Below are 19,993 nucleotides of genomic sequence, written 5' to 3'. Positions count from 1 at the left end.
TTGGAATAGTCGATCCTGAGATGCAAATATCGGCTGATGAATATAGAAAGATTAGAAGGCGTCGTGACCAACAAAAGAGTCGATATGAATAGGGAGAGACATCAAGGGATGGGGTGACAAGGCCGCACGTTACATCTTGAATTTTGTTGAATAAATGGCAGCGGTAGAAGGAAAAGGATTATCAGTGTTGGTTAGAAGAGCAAGAATACCTGCGTCAATAAGAGAAAGAGAGGTATGAAAGAAAGCAAGCTGAATCATATTGGAATTATCCTTTCTTCAGACATTGTTGGAATGAAGGTTTGAAATTGCGTACTAGAAATAATTGCCCAGAGTGCAGCGAGCAATATTGGGAGTTTAGGCAATCTCAAGCCAACCGCCGGTCTATCCATGCTTGAGAAGAGTATCATCATCATAATATGGACCGACGCTTAAAAATAGAAGTGTTCATGATCGGCTTGGAAAGTGAGTTATTGATCAAAATTGGGCTGATTATGAAGAAGAAAGTAATGAGGAAGGATATGTTTGGCAGGAAGGGCAATGGTGTCTAGGAGGTTTGACAAGAAGCCAGAAAAGAAGGGTGCAATGCCTAAGGAATAGGGAGTTGCAACAAGCTCAGGCATCTAGTAGACCTCAGGTGTGGCATGCTAAACAGACAGTCGATAGGGGTCAACCATCGGCTAATATTCAAATGGCTTTTCTATTGCCATCGGAATTTAGAGCTCCAGCAGACCAAGAAGTCTATTTGGATTTTGATGAATCAGAGTATGAGGAAATAGTTACCAAGTTGACAGTGATACAACAGGCTATATTCGATAAGCCAGTCAAGCATCGGCACTTAAAGGCTTTATATGTAAAAGGTTTTGTTGATGGAAAGCCGATGAGCAAGATGTTGGTGGATGGAGGTGCTTCTGTCAATCTTATGCCTTATACCACTTTTCACAAGCTTGACAAGGGGCCAGGATATTTGATTGAAACTGATATGATGCTTAAGGATTTTAGAGGTAATGCATCTAAGACCAGGGGGGCAATGAACGTCGAATTGACAATCGGAAGTAAAACTTTGCTCACCACATTCTTCGTTATTGATGGAAAAGGATCATACAGTTTACTCCTTGGTCGTGATTGGATTCATGCAAACTGTTGTGTGCCATCAACCATGCATCAATGTTTGATTCAATGGCATGGAGATGATGTTGAGCTGGTTCGCGCTGATAAATCTATGAGTATCGCAATAGTCGATCCAGTGTATTGGGAACTGGAAGACTTCGAGTGTTTTTCTAGCAAATTATGGGAATGAGGCTTCATTAAAATTAGTGATGAAAGCCAATAGCTGATCCAAGCAATCGGCTCTGAGAGTTTGTTTTGATGGATAATAATGGCTTCGCATCGGCCGGTGGATTAAGGGAGATAAACATTGGTCCTGGAGATAGGCCTAGGCCGACGTGTGTGAGCGCTAAGTTGAATCCTGAGTATAAGCTAGAGTTGATAGATTTATTAAAGGGAATTTAAAGGTTGTTCTGCTTAATGAGATGCTTGGCCTAGATCGGTCGATTGTTTAATCTTTGGTCTGAAAAGTTATGGTGCAACCTGTCAAGAAGCGATTGGTGGAAAATGTTTGAAGGAATATTATCCTAGCGTTTGGATCAACATTTGACAGCCGATTTGTTCAGTCATCGGCTCTAATAGCCGGTACAGAAGGGTATCGCCTCTAGTTCAAAAAATAGATCCGTAGGGAGAAAAGCTGATACGAGATGTATCGCCTATAGAGCAAAAACAAACACAGAGACAACCATGACGCGTACAAAGACATTGAAGAAAGCACACTAAAATACAATCACAGAAAAAATAGAAGACTTTATTCACTGATTAGTTTGCCCTAAATATAAACTAATCAAAGACATTGTTAATCACATCCTGAGCGGATGTGATATCCACAATGGCCTCCGCTGCATTGATGAATTCCTCGATCAACTCCTCATCTTAGGGCCATCACCCATCGGGAAGCCGGTCTCCATGGTCTAGAGCTCGTACCCGGTCTGGACCTGTGCCGTGGCCAGCGCCATCGACGCGCCATGAAGGGCGATCTCCTAGATGCGGGCTGGGACATCGTGGAGACGGGCATTGATGAGGGGGCCCAGGGCATTAACGGCCGCCGTAGCCATGTTTGTCGCCAGTTGGAGGGACTCCAACTGCACCGTCAGGGCTGGCGATCACAGAAACAGAAGAGCTTCAAGATAAGGACAATGGAAATTATAATAAAGGTGTTTCGGGAATCCATCTTACCCGCCACCATGGCATCAGATTCGGCCAGCCATGCCCGAGCAGCGCTGGCCTCTTCCTCGATGGTGTGAAGAGCGGCTTGAGAGACCCTGAGGTGGATCTCAAGCTGACCATTTTCCTGAGTTGCCTCGGAATAACGGTCCTAGGCTGCCCTCTACTCTCGGAGGAAACACCAGGCGTCGTTGCCATTATAGGAATCGGAGGAGTCCGACGATGAGTTTGGCACAGAGGATGCAGCATTAGAGGGCTCGTCGGCCCTAGGAAGAGGACAAAGGCTATCATTCAAGATGAACCTATAGACAAGTTAGAAAAAGTTCATCGCCATGAGCAGAAGATATCGATCTCACCTCATGCGTCGAAGGCACTGGCTCACTGGCATGTCCTCCTTCAGAATCTCCTCAGCCACGCGGTCGCCTCGGTTGTCCTCACCGGCCATGAAGTTTGGTTGGATCTACAAGAAGGGGAAGAAAGTTGATGTAGACAAGGCCCGATCTTTCGATAGGTACGATAGCGTTGATGGGTGGAGACTCGATGTTCACGATCTAGGCTTTGAACTAAGACTAATTCGTACCCTCACAATCGTTACACCACTGCTCCATTGGTTATCAACCACGCGAACGCGATTGACCTCGCCGAGAAGGCTTTCCTGCAAGGGAATCGAGAACTCAAGCAAGAACGGGATGAATGCAATCTAAAATTGCAAATAAATATGAGGCTTATGATAACAAAAAGGATTTTAGGTCTTTATTCGAAAGGACTAATCGCCACAGGTGAACAAGATCGAGAACCGGGGCCCTGGTTCATAGCAAGCGGCCTTGGCGGCACAGTTGCAGCAAAACGATGTCTGTTTCATGAGGAAATCAAGAACTAAACAAAACCCAAAACCCTAATCAGAGTGATGGTGGTATAATATAGAACCTTGGGCGTCACCCCCTGGACGCACCCCTAATGGGCCCAAACACGATACACGGTCCAACGAACCAAAAGACGGTGTCGCAGCACCCTGGGAGATTCTGGATGCTGACTTGTTTCGACAATTTCCATTGATTCTGAAGGGCTTTTGCCATGAGACTACTTGCATTGGCTTCGTTATCTAATTAGCTTTCCATCCATATATGGATTGTCGAAAACAGATCCCGGACGCGCCCGTGTGACCAGTTTTATGATAGACTAGTCCTAGAACCCGAGATGGGCTCCAACTTCAGTTGGACTGGGCCTCCACCTCGGGGACTCGAACCGAATTAGCCTTGGGCCTCCTTCTTGACTTGGACACCCTTGTTGGCCTCCTACCCCTCCATACCATGTGCCAAACTTCGTCATATGCATGGGTGTCATGTCCTCATCAACGCCCACTCCAACGCAACCTCGACGATGAATTTGCCCGTGTTGACGGCCACGACGTCTACAAGACCCCGAGCGCCTACTTGGCCGTGGCCGCCAATGAGCTCGCCCGGCTCCTGCAAACACCAGAGGTCGCCAAGGTCGCCGTTATGCTTAAAGCGGTGCACTGCCAGGTCAACAAGATCTGCCAGGATCAGAGACCTTCCAACTCAACGAGCTCGATTCGCCAATCTGCCACGCCAAGATCTAATCGCCGCCCCAGCCGAAGTCGTTTCGCCGACCAGCACCGCGATGATGTACAACATCTTTAGGGGGGAGCTAGGGGCAACCGCATCAACCACCCTTGCCAACACGACCAGGACGTCCGAATGCACATCAACAATCTTTGAGACGCACGACATCATATCGATGAGCGCCGTTTCTCTCACCACGAAGAAGAAGTACGCCACCGTCAAGAGTATGAGCAAGAGTTCGGTAATCTGGACTCAGCCCTCTAGCTGCTCAATGTCGACAATGCCATAGATCACAATGGTGACAATCCCAAAGGGCCTCAAGCTTTCACAAGGGCACTCCAAACACTCTAGTGGCCCTGTGGTTTCAAAATCATTGGGGTCAAGCCCTATGAGGGATGGATGAACCCCACACAGTGGCTACAAGCTTATGCCACTGCTGTGCGCACCGCCGGGGGAGATACCAGCATCATGGCGAACTATCTTCCCATCATGCTCACACCAACTGCGATGAACTTGTTCATAAGCCTCGCCCTAGACTCCATCGAATCCTGGGAAGAGCGAAATAAAGTCTTCACCGACAACTACATGGCTACAGGCACTCGGCCGGGCACCAAGCACGATTTGAACCGTATCTACCAGAAGCCATCCGAGCTCCTCCGTAGCTACATCAGATGCTTTTTTGAGATGAGGAATTCTATTCCCAACATCATGGAAGCAGAGGTCATCACCGCCTTCGTCCAAGGACTCCATCACCGTGACCTCCTCTCCAAGTTCAATCGCAAGCCCCCTAAGTGGATTGGTGAGATGATTACGACCATCGACCAGTACGCCAATGCCAAAGAGGCTGAAGTATGCTTCAATGAGGATGCAGGCACTCATCGCCCAACTCGTCGCAGTGACGAGCGACCCGATGACCGACACCATAGCTACCGCCGCTACGACGACCATAGTCACCATCGGGACAGTGGCCGTGATCGACCAGAAGGGTCCAAATCTGATCAATATCACCGCCATTGACAAACCTCGCACCAAGCACAACTATGATGAGCAGTACAAGAAGGTCCTCAAAGGCTCGTGCCCTCTCCACAAAAATAGCAAGCATAAGATGAAGGACTGCCTCGGCTTGGCTAAAGAGTTCCAGGCTAAAAAGCTGGACAACGACAACAACGACGGAGCCGGAGGCCACCGACCACTTGGGGGCAATGTAATGCCTTCTAGGATCACGACAAAGTGGTCGCCACCATCTTCGGGGGCCTCGCCGCCGTTGAGAGCAGAAGAGATTGGAAGCTCACCGCGGTGCTTGTCTTCAACATGGAAGACGCCATTGCCAACCCCAGCTATCGCCCCTAGTTTGAGGTTCCCATCACCTTCAGTAGGGCCGACCAGTGGGCAGACATCCCTTACACAGGGCGTTTCCCCCTCATTCTTGATGTAACTACCAGGAAAGTGCTTTTTAGGAAAGTACTCGTCAACGGCGGAAGCGCCCTAAACCTCCTCTTTGCCGAAGCCCTAAAGGAGCTAGGCCTTGGGATAGGAGACCTCGCACCCTCTGACTCCTCCTTCTGGGGTGTGGTACCTGGCAGGGCATCCAAACCGCTTGGAGAGATCACCCTCCCAGTACAGTTCGGCACGGCTAGCAACTACAGCATTGAGCACATCAACTTCTACATCACCGGCATCAACACCGCCCACCATGCCATACTTGGTCAGCCAGCTCTGGCCAAGTTCATGGCCGTACCGCACTATGCCTATTTGGTGCTAAAGATGCCTTCGCCTGCAGGAGTCCTAACCCTACGGGCCAACCTCTCCATCGCCTATGCCTACGATATAGAGAGTCTCGCACTCGCCGAAGCCACCGACCTCTCCATCCAGATGGCTAGCGTGGTCACCAATGCCAAGACGGTGCCCGCCGATGACCTGGAGATCCCAGTGCTAGAGCCTCCATGCGCCTCCACCAAGTCCAAGGAAACCAAGGAGGTCGGCCTCGGCCTCGATGACCCCTCCAAGACCATCAAGATTGGGGCTCACCTTGACCCCAAATAGGAAAGCGCGCTCATCTCCTTCCTATGTGCCAATGCTGACGTGTTTGCTTGGAAACCTGTAGACATGTAGGGGGTACCGCAGGAGAAGATCGAGCACTCCTTGAATGTCTCGCCGACCGCCAAACCGATCAAGCAGAAACTCTGACGATTCACGTCAGACAAGAAGGAGGCTATTAGGGTAGAAATAAAATGGCTCCTAGCTACTAGATTTATTAAAGAAGTGTATCATCCTAAGTGGTTAGCGAACCCTGTTCTCGTTCAAAAAAAGAATAAAGAATGGAGAATGTGCGTTGATTACACTGATCTCAACAAACACTGCCCTAAAGACCCCTTTGGTCTGCCTCGGATAGACGAGGTTGTAGACTCCACCGCCGGTTGCGAACTCCTTTCCTTCCTCGACTATTACTCCGGCTATCACCAGATATCCCTAAAAGAGGATGACCAGATCAAAACGTCATTCATCACGCCTTTTGGTGCGTATTGCTATACCACCATGTCCTTCGAACTCAAGAACGCTGGGGCAACCTACCAAAGGGCCATCCAGATGTGCCTCAATCAACAGATAGGCCGCAACGTCGAAGCCAATATCGATGATGTGGTCGTCAAGTCCAAGACCACTGACAACCTCATCGCCGACCTCAAAGAAACGTTCGCCAACCTAAAATGATATAGATGGAAGTTGAACCCTTCAAAGTGCATGTTTGGAGTTCCATCAGGCATACTCCTGGGCTACATCGTCAGTGGCCATGGCATCGAGCCCAACCCCAATAAGGTCTCCACCATTACCAACATGAAACAGCCAACCTACGTAAAGGACATACAGAAACTTATAGGCTGCATGGCTGCTCTCAGCCACTTTATATCGCGCCTCGGCGAAAAGGGACTACCGTTCTTCAAACTCCTCAAGGACTCCGAGCACTTCTCCTGGTCGATGGAGGCAGATACAGCTTTCGAGCAGCTCAAGTTGTTTTTAACGAAGCCTCCGATCATGACGGCGCCTCGACTAGATGAAACTCTACTGATTTATATCGCCACCACTTCTCACGTTGTTAGCACAGCTACCATCGTCGAACGTGAGGAGGCCGGACACGCCTATAAGGTGCAACGTTTGGTTTACTTCATTAGCGAGGTCCTTAATGAGCCCAAAACTCGTTATCCTCAAGTTCAGAAACTGCTATACGCTATTTTGATCATGTCACGCAAGTTTCGCCATTACTTTGAGTATTACAAGATCATTGTGGTCACCGAGTTCCCTCTAGGAGACATCCTCCGTAACAAAGAGGCCAATGGCTGCATCATCAAGTGGGCTGTCGAGCTCAACACTTACTCCATCGAATTCAGAAGTAGGCCTACCATAAAGTCATAGGCGCTCGCTGACTTTGTTGCTGAGTGGACCGAGATCTAGAGCCCATCCCCGCTACTTGCCCCGAGCACTGGGTGATGTACTTCGATAGAGCCCTTAACATCAATGGTGTTGGTGCTAGCATTTTATTCATTACGCTGACCAAAGACATGCTCTGATATGTTCTCCGAATACATTTTCCAGCCTCCAACAATGCCGTTGAATATGAAGCGTGTCTCCATGGACTCCATATAGCCGTCGAGCTCGGCGTCAAATGCCTCATGGTATACGGAGACTCCATGCTGGTCATCAACCAGCTCAACAAAGACTGGTCCTGCTCCAGTGAGAAGATGGACACATATTGAGCCAAAATCAGGAAACTCGAAGGGAAGTTCTACGGTATTGAGTACCACCACGTGGTACGAGATCAAAATTAGTTCGTCGACCACCTATCTAAGATAGGCTCTTCTCACGCTGTGATTCCGCCTAGGGTCTTCATTCAAGACCTCTTTACGTCGTCTATTAAGGAAGAGAAGGAAGTTCAAGAAATTCCCCCCGCCGAGCAGTTGGTACTTACAGTACCTTCGCCGGCCACCGACTGGAGGGAATAGTTCATCAAGTACCTCACCAGCGCCGATGTACCTGCCGACAAGACTGAAACTGAATGACTAATCCGTCGAAGCAAGCATTACATGCTGGTAGATGGGAACTTGATGAGGAAAAGGGCCAAGGAAGGGATGCTGCAGAAATGCATCACCCAAGAAGAGGGAGTGAAACTACTTCTCAAAATTCACTCTGGTTCCTGTGGCAATCATGCGGCCTCGATAAACCTGGTCGGCAAAGCCTTCCGAGCTAGTTTTTACTGGCCCATGGCCATCACCGACGTAGAAGACCTCATCCGACGTTGTGAAGGATGCTAGTTTTTCGCCAAGCAAATACATGTGCCGGCACAAGAACTGCAAACCATCCCAGCTTCCTGGACTTTTCATGCTAGGGATTGGACATGATCGGGCCTTTTAAGCCAGCGCTAGGTGGTTTTTGGTACGTGTACATCGCCATTGACAAGTTCTCCAAGTAGATCGAATACAAACCGCTTGTTTCGTCTACTGCAAAGAACTAGAGCTCTTCGAAGATATCATCCACAGATTCAATCTCTCGAACAGCATTATCACCGACCTCAGAACTACATTCACTGGTCATCATTTTTGGGACTTCTACGAAGACCGATGCATCTCCGTCAAATACGTCTCCGTTGCCCATCCTAGAGCCAATGGCCAGGTCGAACGGGCGAACAGCATGATCCATGATGCCCTCAAAAAGAGGCTATATTAGAAAGAGGAAAAAGCATCCGAGCAGATGGCTCAAAGAGCTCCTAGCTATGGTCTGGGGACTGCGCACTCAAGCTAGTCATAGCACCAGTGTGTCTCCATATTTCTTGGTGTATGGCTCAGAAGCCATACTTCCATCGGACATTGCCTTTCGAGCACCTAGGGTGGAACATTATAATGAACAGTAAGCCATAGCTGTTTGGACAAAGGACGTCGATAGGGCCAAAGAAGAACGTCTGATCACCTGCATCCGCACAGTCAAATACCTAGAAGGCTTGCAAAGATACTACAACCACAACATCAAAGGTCGTTCATTTGCTGTCGGTGACCTTGTTCTCCATAGAAAACAAAAAACCAAAGGGATGCACAAGCTCTCCTCCCCCTAGGAAGGGCCTTACATGGTCAAAGAGGTTACCCAACCAGGGTCTTACCGGCTATGTGACTTGGACGTAATTGATATCCCCAATTCATGGCACATCGAGCACCTTATACGTTTCTATCCTTGAAACGCTCCAGATATGTATTCTCCACTCCATAATGAATGAAGTTTTGGTCGCCATAATTTGTCTCCATTATTTCTCCATTACGATTTAATCTCCATTTGCGGTCGCCAGCTCTAAGCTACTCCAATACGTGATCTCCATAAACGCTCCACCACATTTCTCCATATCTCCAAGATATTTCACCAACCGCCGAGCAGCACACGTTCCGCTCTATGTTCTTTGGAGAAAACCCAGTCTCTGATCTCTCCCTACATGTGCTATGGGCTCCGTGTTCTGCGTTATGGGTGGTCGGCTGTGGTTCCTTGGTCATGTCTGTTCCTCCTACACGTGCATGGGCTCCGCGCTTGATGTTATGGAATATGGGCTAGCCAAGGCCAAGAGCTCAGTAACGAACTAAATGCTCGGATGCTACTTATACTACGTATAATCGTGTTAGGGTTAACACTACAACGATTTTTCACCGAAATACTGGCAAACTGCATAAACATGCACATGTCACTTTACAACATTTATACACATACATAAATGATTGTATGTGCCCTCGTGCATTTTAACTATCCTCTCCAGCTGTTATAGATCACTCTCCAAGCAGGTAATTATGTTTGGCTCTGCCTGTCCACCTCGCCGAATAGGTCGACGTCTCTGGCCAGCCTCTTTGCCGCGTCCTCCACCTCATCTTCAAGCTCCGGCTGCTTCGTTGCACCAGTCCCTCTGGCGAATCCAGCCACTATCGCTTGCAGATCGATGGTAGGGTAATGAGACTAGACTACTGCTAGGGCATGGGTCACGGCAGAGACAGTGGTGTCGTGGTTGAAGCTTTTGAAGTTCTCCCACACCGCCTTGCACCTGTCGATGATGGTGTCCGGACGAGGCGACCTGTCGTCGGGCTAAGGAGCTGCCTCCATGTCAATGCAGTCAAGCACCGGCCTGACTCTGGCCACCACGGTGTTGAGCTTTCACCTTTGGGTTTGCGCCTCCAACTCTAGCATGTTGAACTAGGCCTTTGTCCTTCGACGGTATTCTGCAAGCACCGAGAAGATTCGTCAAGCGATTAAGTCACTTAAGCAACAACTCCGACCACGAACTATTCACCTTTCAGCTCCTCATCTAGTTTCTTCGCTCGCCTAGATGCCTTCTTCTCCTCCTTTTGGAGTTGACCGATGACCTGACGCAAGTGGCCGATCTCCGCATCTTGCTCTACAAAAGTGACGATCGTTAGCAACATTAAAGCTGTTCGACAATATAGAACAAGTTCACCAATTCACAGTACCTTTTTTCTACTTGGAGAGGCTTCTTAGCTACTCGGAGCTATGCTCCAGCTGCTCAGAGCTGCCATACAACTACTCAGACATGGTCGCCAGCTGCTCGGATAAGGCCCCCTTCTGGTATTCTAGGTCCCGCGCGTAAGATTCGGCAAGATCCTGCTCGCGTTGGGCCCTCTAGACGTTTTTCTCCATAAGCTTCAATGCCTCCTTTAGTTTTTTGTTCTCCTCGATGAGGGGCTCCATCCTCTTCATCAGCTGTCGCTATTGTTCGGCAGTTCGTGCTATGCCCTGCAAAAGTAACAAGATTATGAAGAACTCCAATCTCCGATGACACAGACAGACATTGCCGACGCAATACTAACCTTGATCTGTTTCATCGCCGTGGAAAGGGTGGACTCTAGCCTCCTGACTTCCCTGGTGGTGTCCTCCTCTTCCACCACCACAACTTCATCTCCCCGCTTGCGGAGGATCCAGAAGGCTTGAGGTCGAGCTTACTCACGCTCAATCTCTTCCACTTCGTCCTCCTCCGCAGCTAGTGGCACCATCAGGGGGCTCGGTGGCCGCATAGCGTGTCCAACCACACCATCCGACGCCTCAGGGAGTGTCGTCTACTCCTCTAGCACCACCGGCTTCTCCACTCTAGACTCCAGTGCGATGTCAGCAACTGCAGCATCTAACTCCGAAGACCCAACAGCTCCCACCATTGCCTCGGGCACCGCCGCTGGCTCGTCCGCTGTCGGCGCCAACCGTTCTCCACCACCAAGTCCATCAGCAGTGGCGGTTGACTCCTCTGCAGGCCGCTGAGTGCCCGTAGACTCTGGGACGGGGTCTATCGGCATTTTCTCCACGCCGGGACCAGCCCCCGACTGTTTGCCAGTTTGGATGGACAGATTCAAATCCTCCGTACACCTCGCTCTGCATGAGATTAGCTCGTCATTGCCGCAACTATAAGGATCCGACAGCAAGCTGAATATAAGGAAAAGAAACTTACACGTTGGCCTCCCGGTACATGGTTCTAAAATGGCGTTGCCTCCCTGAGCCCCTAGGCGCAGCTCTGGGGTCAACCCGCGTGCCCTAGGCTAAAGGTCTCACGGCCCCTGCCTTTGGCCTCTCCTCCGCCTATCGCTTGGGGACTCCCTTCACTTGCTGCTCGGGGACTCCCTTCGCCTGCTGCTCGGGGACTACCTCCCCTCCCTTCAATTGCATCTCCACGCATGTGTTGCGCGGAGGCGCTTCAGTGCTCGGTGGAGGAGCCACTGGAGCCCCGTCACCATCCGACCACTCGGACATCGCCGCACTCTATGTCCGAGTGGTCTGGTCACCGCCAAGCGAGATGCCGCCCAGCTTGCGGGGGGCAGCACCCGCCGTCTTCCTCGTCTTCTGGGTCGGCACATCTATTGCTGCCCTCTTCCCCCGGACTTTCTCCAACACCGGGGGGGGACTCTCCGTCTGACCAGCGTCCGTGCCTCCGGACTCTGATGAGGCACTGATGGCACCTTCCTCAGGCTGAGTTGTTGGCCAGGCGTCCACTGCCTTTGGCCAATTGCTCCTCAGCATGCCCGAGAAGTACGTCGCTCGTTCATGTGAATGGATCTTTCCACAAGTGAATTAGTTCACTGCTCGGCAATGGTATAGGATAAAAAAGGATCAGGAACAAACAATTGAGATGTTTACCTAAGGAGGCGGGTTCGTATAGTTGAAGGGCCTAGTCTGCCCTGACATGCTGAATGAGGCATTTGGAGTGAATAGCTCTATGGCCCGCTCTACCACATCATCCCTCATCCACCTCTCTGTCCTCTCCCGGGTGCCGTCGATGTCCCCTTGAAGTCAAAGCCCGCGTGGGCCCTCTCCTTGCAGGGCTAAACACGGCGCACTATGAAGCTCGCCACCACCAGTGCACCGTTCATCCTCACGCCCTTTATTAGGCCAAGGAGCTCCTTCACCTGATCCATATCACAACTGCTTGGCTTCTCGGACCAGCTCTTCTAGTTCTCCGCTACATGGTCGACGTCGCAACGGATGGCAGGAGGGCTCTGCTTCATGAAGAACCACCTGGCGTTCCACCCCTTTAGTGACGTGTTTAGCGGTACAGTGATGTACTCGCCTACCATCCCATCGTGGAGTTGTAGATACACGCTGCCGATCACCCTAGAACCGATGCCGCCCTTCTTCTTCTGCCAAAACAGGTGATGGAAGAGGTTGAGGTGGGGAAGAACTCCAAGATACGCCTCACAAAAATGGTGTTTGGTGGAGATTACACAGACTAACTCTCCAGAACTCCAATACATCCCTCAAGAAAGGATGAATAGGAAATCCTAACCCGCGCCAAAAGTAATCTACAAATACTACAACTTCGTCGGTACAAGGCATTGGGTAGGGCTCACCGTTGGCCGGCCGCCATCTGGTGGTGACACGGTCCGGAAGAACGCCCGCCTCCACCATCCTATTGATCTTTGCCTCCTCATGAGCGACGGCACACACTCATTATCACGGCTGGCTCTGGCGGCCGCCTTCTTCAGGTTTCCAGCTCCCCTTTTCGGCGCCATCTCTCAGATCTAGTTTGGGATTGGCGGCGGAAGCACGTATGAATCTGATGGTGCGAGGGTTGAGGAGGAAGATGAAGTAGCAAAGTGGCAAAGGTGGGAGCACGGAGTGCGGCGGCCCAGTTATAAAGCATTCCCCCACCTGTCGCATTCGAGGGTTTTTGGGAAACCGCTCCACAATTTGCGCCTCTCCGAATTCTCTGAAATGGCGTGGTGGGCCGTTACCTGGGCTTTCGCGCAACTGCAGCCCACATCGCCCATTTTTCACCGCAATTTGTTACTGCTCACTGAATATTCGCTGACTTCTCCATAATCCATTAAGACTCAATAACTCCTACTATACAGTCGTTACTCTAGTTTTTTCTCCACGATTTGTTTTCTCCAAGATTTCCACTTGTGGCTCGAGGACTCTGTCATCAATACGACTTGGTTCCTCACCGCACTGGGGACTTTCTTATGTTGACTGTTGTTTCTGACCCTGGCACCACGTGATAACGTCACCTACTATCAGGCTCAGAGACTAAGTGGGCACACTTCACCTCATGGTGAATGTGCTTTTCTCATCTTAGGGCTACGCTCGGGGACTGGCTACCTGCTCGGCAGGTCTTCGGCTTTTCTTCTACTTTAGACCCTGGCACCACGTGACTATGTCACCTACTGTCAGGCTCGGGGACTAAGTGGGCACACTTCACCTCGCGGTGAGTGTGTTTGCTTTAATCTAGAAGACTTCGCGCCTTCTGAAGTTGAAGAAGACTATCTCCCTTTCTCGTGGTCGGACTCTAAGTGGGCACACTTGGTCCACTGTGAGGAAATTTTTGATTTTGGACTTGAGCTCCTTACATCCTTATGGCAAGCCTTACTTGGGACACACTGCTCGACGATGGTTCACAACTGCTCGGTGACGGTTCACAACTGCTCGGCGACGGGTCACAACTGCTCAGTGACGGTTCACACTGCTCGGCGACGGTCCTCAACTGCTCGGCGACGGTCCTCAACTACTCGGCGATGGTTCACAACTACTCGGCAACTACTCGGCAACTCATCATAGTGGTTAGACCATGAGTTTGACTCCTCAGCTTTGTTTGCACATGCTCAGACAAGCTCAAGACGGCGTTGCACAACGGATACAAGGCGCTCGGGGACTAGCTGTGGGGGGTATGACCTCGGATACCCATGGTAGACCACATGGGCTGCGCCCCTAGGGGTGGCCCAGCCCACAAGACAAAGCCTTGCGGGGCACGGCGCTGCTTGGCACGGCCCACAAGACACCGGGAAGATATCCTGAAGATACTACAAGATCTGTTAGGATACGTATGATCCCATGATTCCTGTAATCTGTTATTACTTTCCGGTTATCTCCTAGATCTAACCGACTTGTAACCCTGCCCCCGGACTATATAAGGTGGGCAGGGACCCCCTCAAAACACACGCAATATCATACGATAGCCAATACAATCCAACAGACCATAGGAGTAGGGTATTACATCACGTCGACGGCCCAAACCTGTCTAACTCTTGTGTCTCTATTGCCTTCTTGTTCTTGATTACACGCATCTCTACCGATCAATCTACCTTTGTGGGATACCCCTCGGAGGACTGTCGATGATATTCTATCGACACTTGGCCTCAGTATATCCTTTAAGAACAATTGAGGAGGCTGTTGACCAAGACCGAACTGATGAGCTACAAAAGAAGGGTTGTAGAACTCATAGGTTGGAAGGTTGCCTGGAAGGAAGGAACCTACAGACATTTTGTCGTGGCCATGATGAAATTCGTCTGGAAGAACACAGGGCTTGATGAAGGAATTGAAGATAGCAGCCGCCGTTTTGTCTAAACAGCCTGATTCAAATCAAAATTTGAATGGGAAGATCAGCTCATTGTTCTCATCCTCATCATAGGGTAGCCAAGTCAGGATATCTGCATCAAACCCTCTATAAAACTTTTTGAAGAGATGGCCAACATCGACGGCAATTGTTATGGCCGATGTAGCTTCACCATAGCTCATGCACTGACGGGTTCTTTCTTCTTCACCTCTATATTCCTCATCAAAGTTGGAGGAAGAAAAGCTTAGGTTCCTGAGATCAGGCCTTACAATCTTGTGTATATATAGGTTCAGCCATAGCTATATCAACAACCAAGGGCCACTAATAGTATGCACTAGTTCATTCTTCAGTAATTGGGCGGCTACCTGATGCATCAGATGATAAGCAGCTCCTAACAGATACTTTCCAAGAGGAATATCCTTGCCCACTGCCAGATACTCTACCATAAGTTTGTGATTGTAAGTCGGACTACAAGATGACCCACAGAAGATGAATCTCTCTAACCACATGTAGGCCACATATTCTCTTTTGCTAATAGTTGATTCATCTCTAATATGGTTCAGAATATAGCTCCCATCCTGTGTAGTCTGATATTTTGGCTAATTTCTTGGATCCAGCACTTAAAAAGTCATAAGGCTGCATCGATCCTGTTATTCTAAGGCCAGTCAGCATATAAACATCGGCCAAAGTGATGTCATTGGGCCGTGACAAAAAATGAAGGCATTTAGGGTGTTGGACCAGAAATAAGATGCAGAAATTAGGAGTGAATCATTCCTCTCCATCCCAGATAACGAGAGTGTCAAGCATTGATTCAAATCATAAAGCTCCCAATCTCCAGCCTTTTTCTCGGATACCCTATGAAACCAGTCTCTCCATCCCCTAGGCATTTTGGACCAGTTTCTGAATGGAGTTTTGGTGTTCTAGGAGGATGAATCCACTACAGAATGTTTGAAGGGGATTTGGTTGGTTTCTTGACGGATAAAATCAGATAGATCAGGGTCACCCAAAGGCCCAAGAAAATAGACATTGGGGGCAACAGCCAATGGAATCAAGATCTCGTTCCTCATTTCCTAGAAATCAGATAAAATAAATTTGAGAGGAAAGGGAAATGCAGGGTAGCGGCCGATACTTGGAAAGCGGGAACTTGGAAGCGTACCTCAGGGATGTGGTTGCTGGTCGCCATTGCAGCCAAAATAGATTTGAATCTGAGGAAGATCGCTTGAGTAAAAGCTTAATAAAGCAGAGGATTTGCTAGGGTTGAGGCTTTGGCAATGGCGGCGTCGGCTATTAAGATTTGCTTGAGAAAGAAGGGGAAAGCAAATGGGCTGAGTGAGTTGGAAAAGATACTGTTGGGATATTATATAAGACTCGGACCGAGAAATCAGGAGTCACGCGTATATCTAGGAATAAAACAGTTGTGATGTGGTAAACAGGTGAATAGAAATTTTGGAATAAAATCATTTTTATCCCAAAATTGGGGGCATGTGTTTACATCAAAATTTGGGAAGAAGAACGCGGGAACTCGAAGCTTCCAAGATTGTGTCAATCAAGGAATCGATTGAATAAGGATCGATATCTGCTGATTCAGATATGGCACTGGAATCGTCTTTCTGCGAATGACGTCAGCAGATAACGACAATGAGCTACGGTTGGCATCGGGGAATACATGTTGAACTCTACAAAAAGGGAAAGATTAGGGTCCAAGTTATCTTAAGTTAGGAATGTTTTCTTTTATACCAAAGATTGTAAAGGAGACGTACTTGAGTAGGATTCATGCTTAGGCTCTGGGTATAAATATTGGACCCGGGCTATTGTAAAGGCACATCCAATCAATCAACACAAATTACTTTTTTTTGGCTCCATGCCAACCCTTAGGAGTAGGAGTAGTGTAGATCTCGGCGAGTTCTTCAACAAGCAGGGCTGCATCGGTCCGACTGACCTCCGGCTTATCTGTAAGTACCGTCATGGCTTATACTTTGGTTCGTAAGGCTGCATCAGTTAAGTTCGACCTCCATTGCGAGCTCTAGTATAAGCTAGTATCGATCTTTATCTAGTTCAAGTACGGTTGCATCGGTTAAATTCGACCTTCACTGCTCGAATTAGATTAAGGTCAAGTTATCGGCTCTACCTAAGGATGGCATCCTTCGAGTAGATTCATTAAGTTATCGATCTTGCTGATGTTTTTGCTGTCAGTAGCTTTTCAGCAACATCAACCTGCCCGATCAAGATCAAACTGGATCGGCCTCATATCCCTTTAGTCCGTCGTTTGCTTTGTGACAATACGATGTTTCTTACTTTGAGCGACGGGTTATGTTTTATTAGCTGTTCTACCTCGATCTTGATCACGCATAGTACGCAGTTAAGGCACGTATGATCTTGAAGAGGTTTGTTGGCTAGTTAAATCTTGTCCATAGTTCGCTATTATGGCTGCAACGATCCGGTCGATTCCCACTGATGGCACTTTTGATTGGAGGATGCTAGTTGGTAGATTTGTTCCCAATCTGGTGTGACCTTAGCTGTTTGCCATGCCTGCATTGGCTAAATAGCCGATCACCTGCACTTTCATGCTCATAGTATGTCTTCATGATCCTGTTAAATATGAGTAGATCCATTTTCTTTAAAGATTAAATCTGTTATCTTTATTATGGTTGCCATCGATCCGGTCGAACCCCACTGTTAAAGATGATAGGTTAGGTTTGAGGAGTTGATAGGTCTGCTCGTATTGAATAGTCGATTGTTCACATGCTGTGACCCTTTTTCTACCAAAATCGGCTCTTTTAGCCGATTCGCCTGCGCCTTCACAGATATAGCATGTCTTTCATAAACCTGTCAGGGTATGGATGGTTTTGTGAATTCTTTGGCTTTAGTTTGTTGTTATCATTATAGCTGCATCGATCTGGTCGAACCTCACTATTGATAATAGCGGATTAGATTCGGAGCATTTGTAGAACTATTAGTGTTAGACAGTCGATTTGTTTGCATGTTATATCCTTTCTCGTCAGACTCATCGACTCAGTGCTTCATACTAGTTATATTTTGTCTAGCTAATGATTTTACTTACATCTGTGTTTTTCCTGTCTGGCTGTTGGCCCACTGGATCACCGGTGTTGCCGACCACTCAACAGCGCTGTCGACCACGACTAACATTGTCCGACCACACACTATGACCAGAGGGAGGACAACGATAGTTCGTGGTCGGCATCACTAGTACATGCTTGGCAACATTAGTGAGTGGTCGGACATCTCCTTGCTGAAGATCCAGTGGGCTAACACTGGCTACTCCCGAAGCGGCACACTTGGAACTATGTGGGCAAGACCGGCATGTTCCACCTTAAATTACAGATAAACTTTCTCTCCTTGTCAATTGCAGATCAAATTGACTGGCACGCCCTCGGGAGGAATTCGCAGGGTCGACTGGTCCTGCGTTGAAGCCAAGCGGATCTCCAGCCTTGCTCCGTCAAGCAGATCCTTCCGGCTTGCTGTGTGCTCGGTGCATCGACACATTTTTGCGCCGATAGAAGTATTATGATCAAAAGAATTATGCCATGTGCAATATGTAAGCTCTTCTAAAATTTAAATCTATGGCAAAGCATTGTGATCAATGATTCTAATAAAATTATTCTTGAGCAAGATATCAAAGACATGATCACAAAACGTAAAGTCAAATGTGTACTTTGATTTCCTTAGCCGATTCTTTCGTGGAGTCAGCTTTAAAGCTAAGCAAATGAATGGACCAAGATTTGACATCAATCCATTTGGCCACACCTTTGTAATTGCTTTTAAGAAGCTTTTGCTTTGACGAACTACCACTATCGGCCTTGCCATATGGAACAATGTATTGGCCAATAGAATCTGATTTTATGTTATCCTCTACAAATAAAATGCCTTTCTCAATTGGTCTTTTACAACTATTAGCAAGGATATCTCTAACAGATGCAGAAATTGAAATAGTATGACCGGATTAGAATTTGAGCAAAATATTTGTGTTCTCTACCTTGTTCATCATGTTGGAGAAGTTCACGTCCTTGATTTGAATGGATTTGAATGATGTTGCTCTTCTCTTCATCTCCAGAGAATGATCAACAATAGGTGCTGAATCATCTGAAGATGCATCGGCGGCTGCTGGAACCGAGAAAGTCATCCTAGCCGACTGGAAGTCGGCTAGGCCGACTTGGGCACTAGCAAGGGTAGTCGGCCTAGCCAACTAGCAAGTTAGCCTAGCTGACTTAGGGCAAGCGGTAGAGGCAGTCGGCCTGGGCAGCAATTGACTCAGCTGACTTTAAAGTCGGCTCAGCCAATTCTAAGCAGGCAGCAGCCCTCCTTTGTTGCTTGTAGGGGGCTTGATCTCCATCAATGATGCGGTAATCACTAGATAAGTGTACAACCCCTTTAGCTCCTAAAAAATTAAGTCTAGCTATTTTCTTGCGCTTCTCATGCTTTTCTGTAGCAAGACTTGTTTCTTAATATGTGGTTGATTCGGAAAGGATATTGTGTTGTTCGGCTTTTGTAGCCGAACCTTTGCTTCTATCTGAATCAATTCTTTCTTTCATGCCCACTAGTAGTACTCTTTTAGTCGATGACTCAACTGTGATTGGCCTTTTCTCATTGGTCTTTCCAAAATATTCATAGAATTGCTTCTCTAATTGAGACCATGAACCAATAGTGTACCGAGGCAAAGATGTAAACCATGCAAAGGCAATACCAGTAAGAGATAAAGGAAAATTTTGCACTCTTATATAGTCTTCTTTACCAGTAAAACCCAATTGTGAGATATATATACTAATGTGTTCCACAGCGGTCTTATCATCTTCACCACTAAATTCATAAAAAATCGGTACCCACCATCCATCAGGAGTTTTTAAGTAATAAATGCATAATGGGTACGGTCTATGATATGGGAGACACCTTTCATTTAGAGGAGCCATATGGATTTCTAGTATGGGCTAAATCTTCATCGATTCGGCTTGATTTGAGAGCATCATATAAAGCCGAATCATGACTGTTTGCATGTGCACATATTGCTGAATTTTCATTGATTCAGCTATAATTATTAGCAATATGTGGAGCCGAATCATGAGAATTAGCACTCGAATGCCTTGCTAAAATTTCACTAATTCGGCTATGGTCATGAGCAAAATACGAAGCCAAATTGTGGGCATTGATCTTTGCATAAGGTGCTAAATTTTCATTAATTCGGCTATGGTTACTAGTAACTAGTGAAGCCGAATCATGAGTATTAGCACTTAAATACCTTGCTGAATTTTCATTAATTCGGCTTGAGTTAGGAGTAACA

This window comes from Miscanthus floridulus, chromosome 14 (genome assembly GCF_019320115.1).
Source record: "Miscanthus floridulus cultivar M001 chromosome 14, ASM1932011v1, whole genome shotgun sequence".
Taxonomy (NCBI): Eukaryota; Viridiplantae; Streptophyta; class Magnoliopsida; order Poales; family Poaceae; genus Miscanthus; species Miscanthus floridulus.
This window is presented reverse-complemented; position numbering follows the sequence as displayed.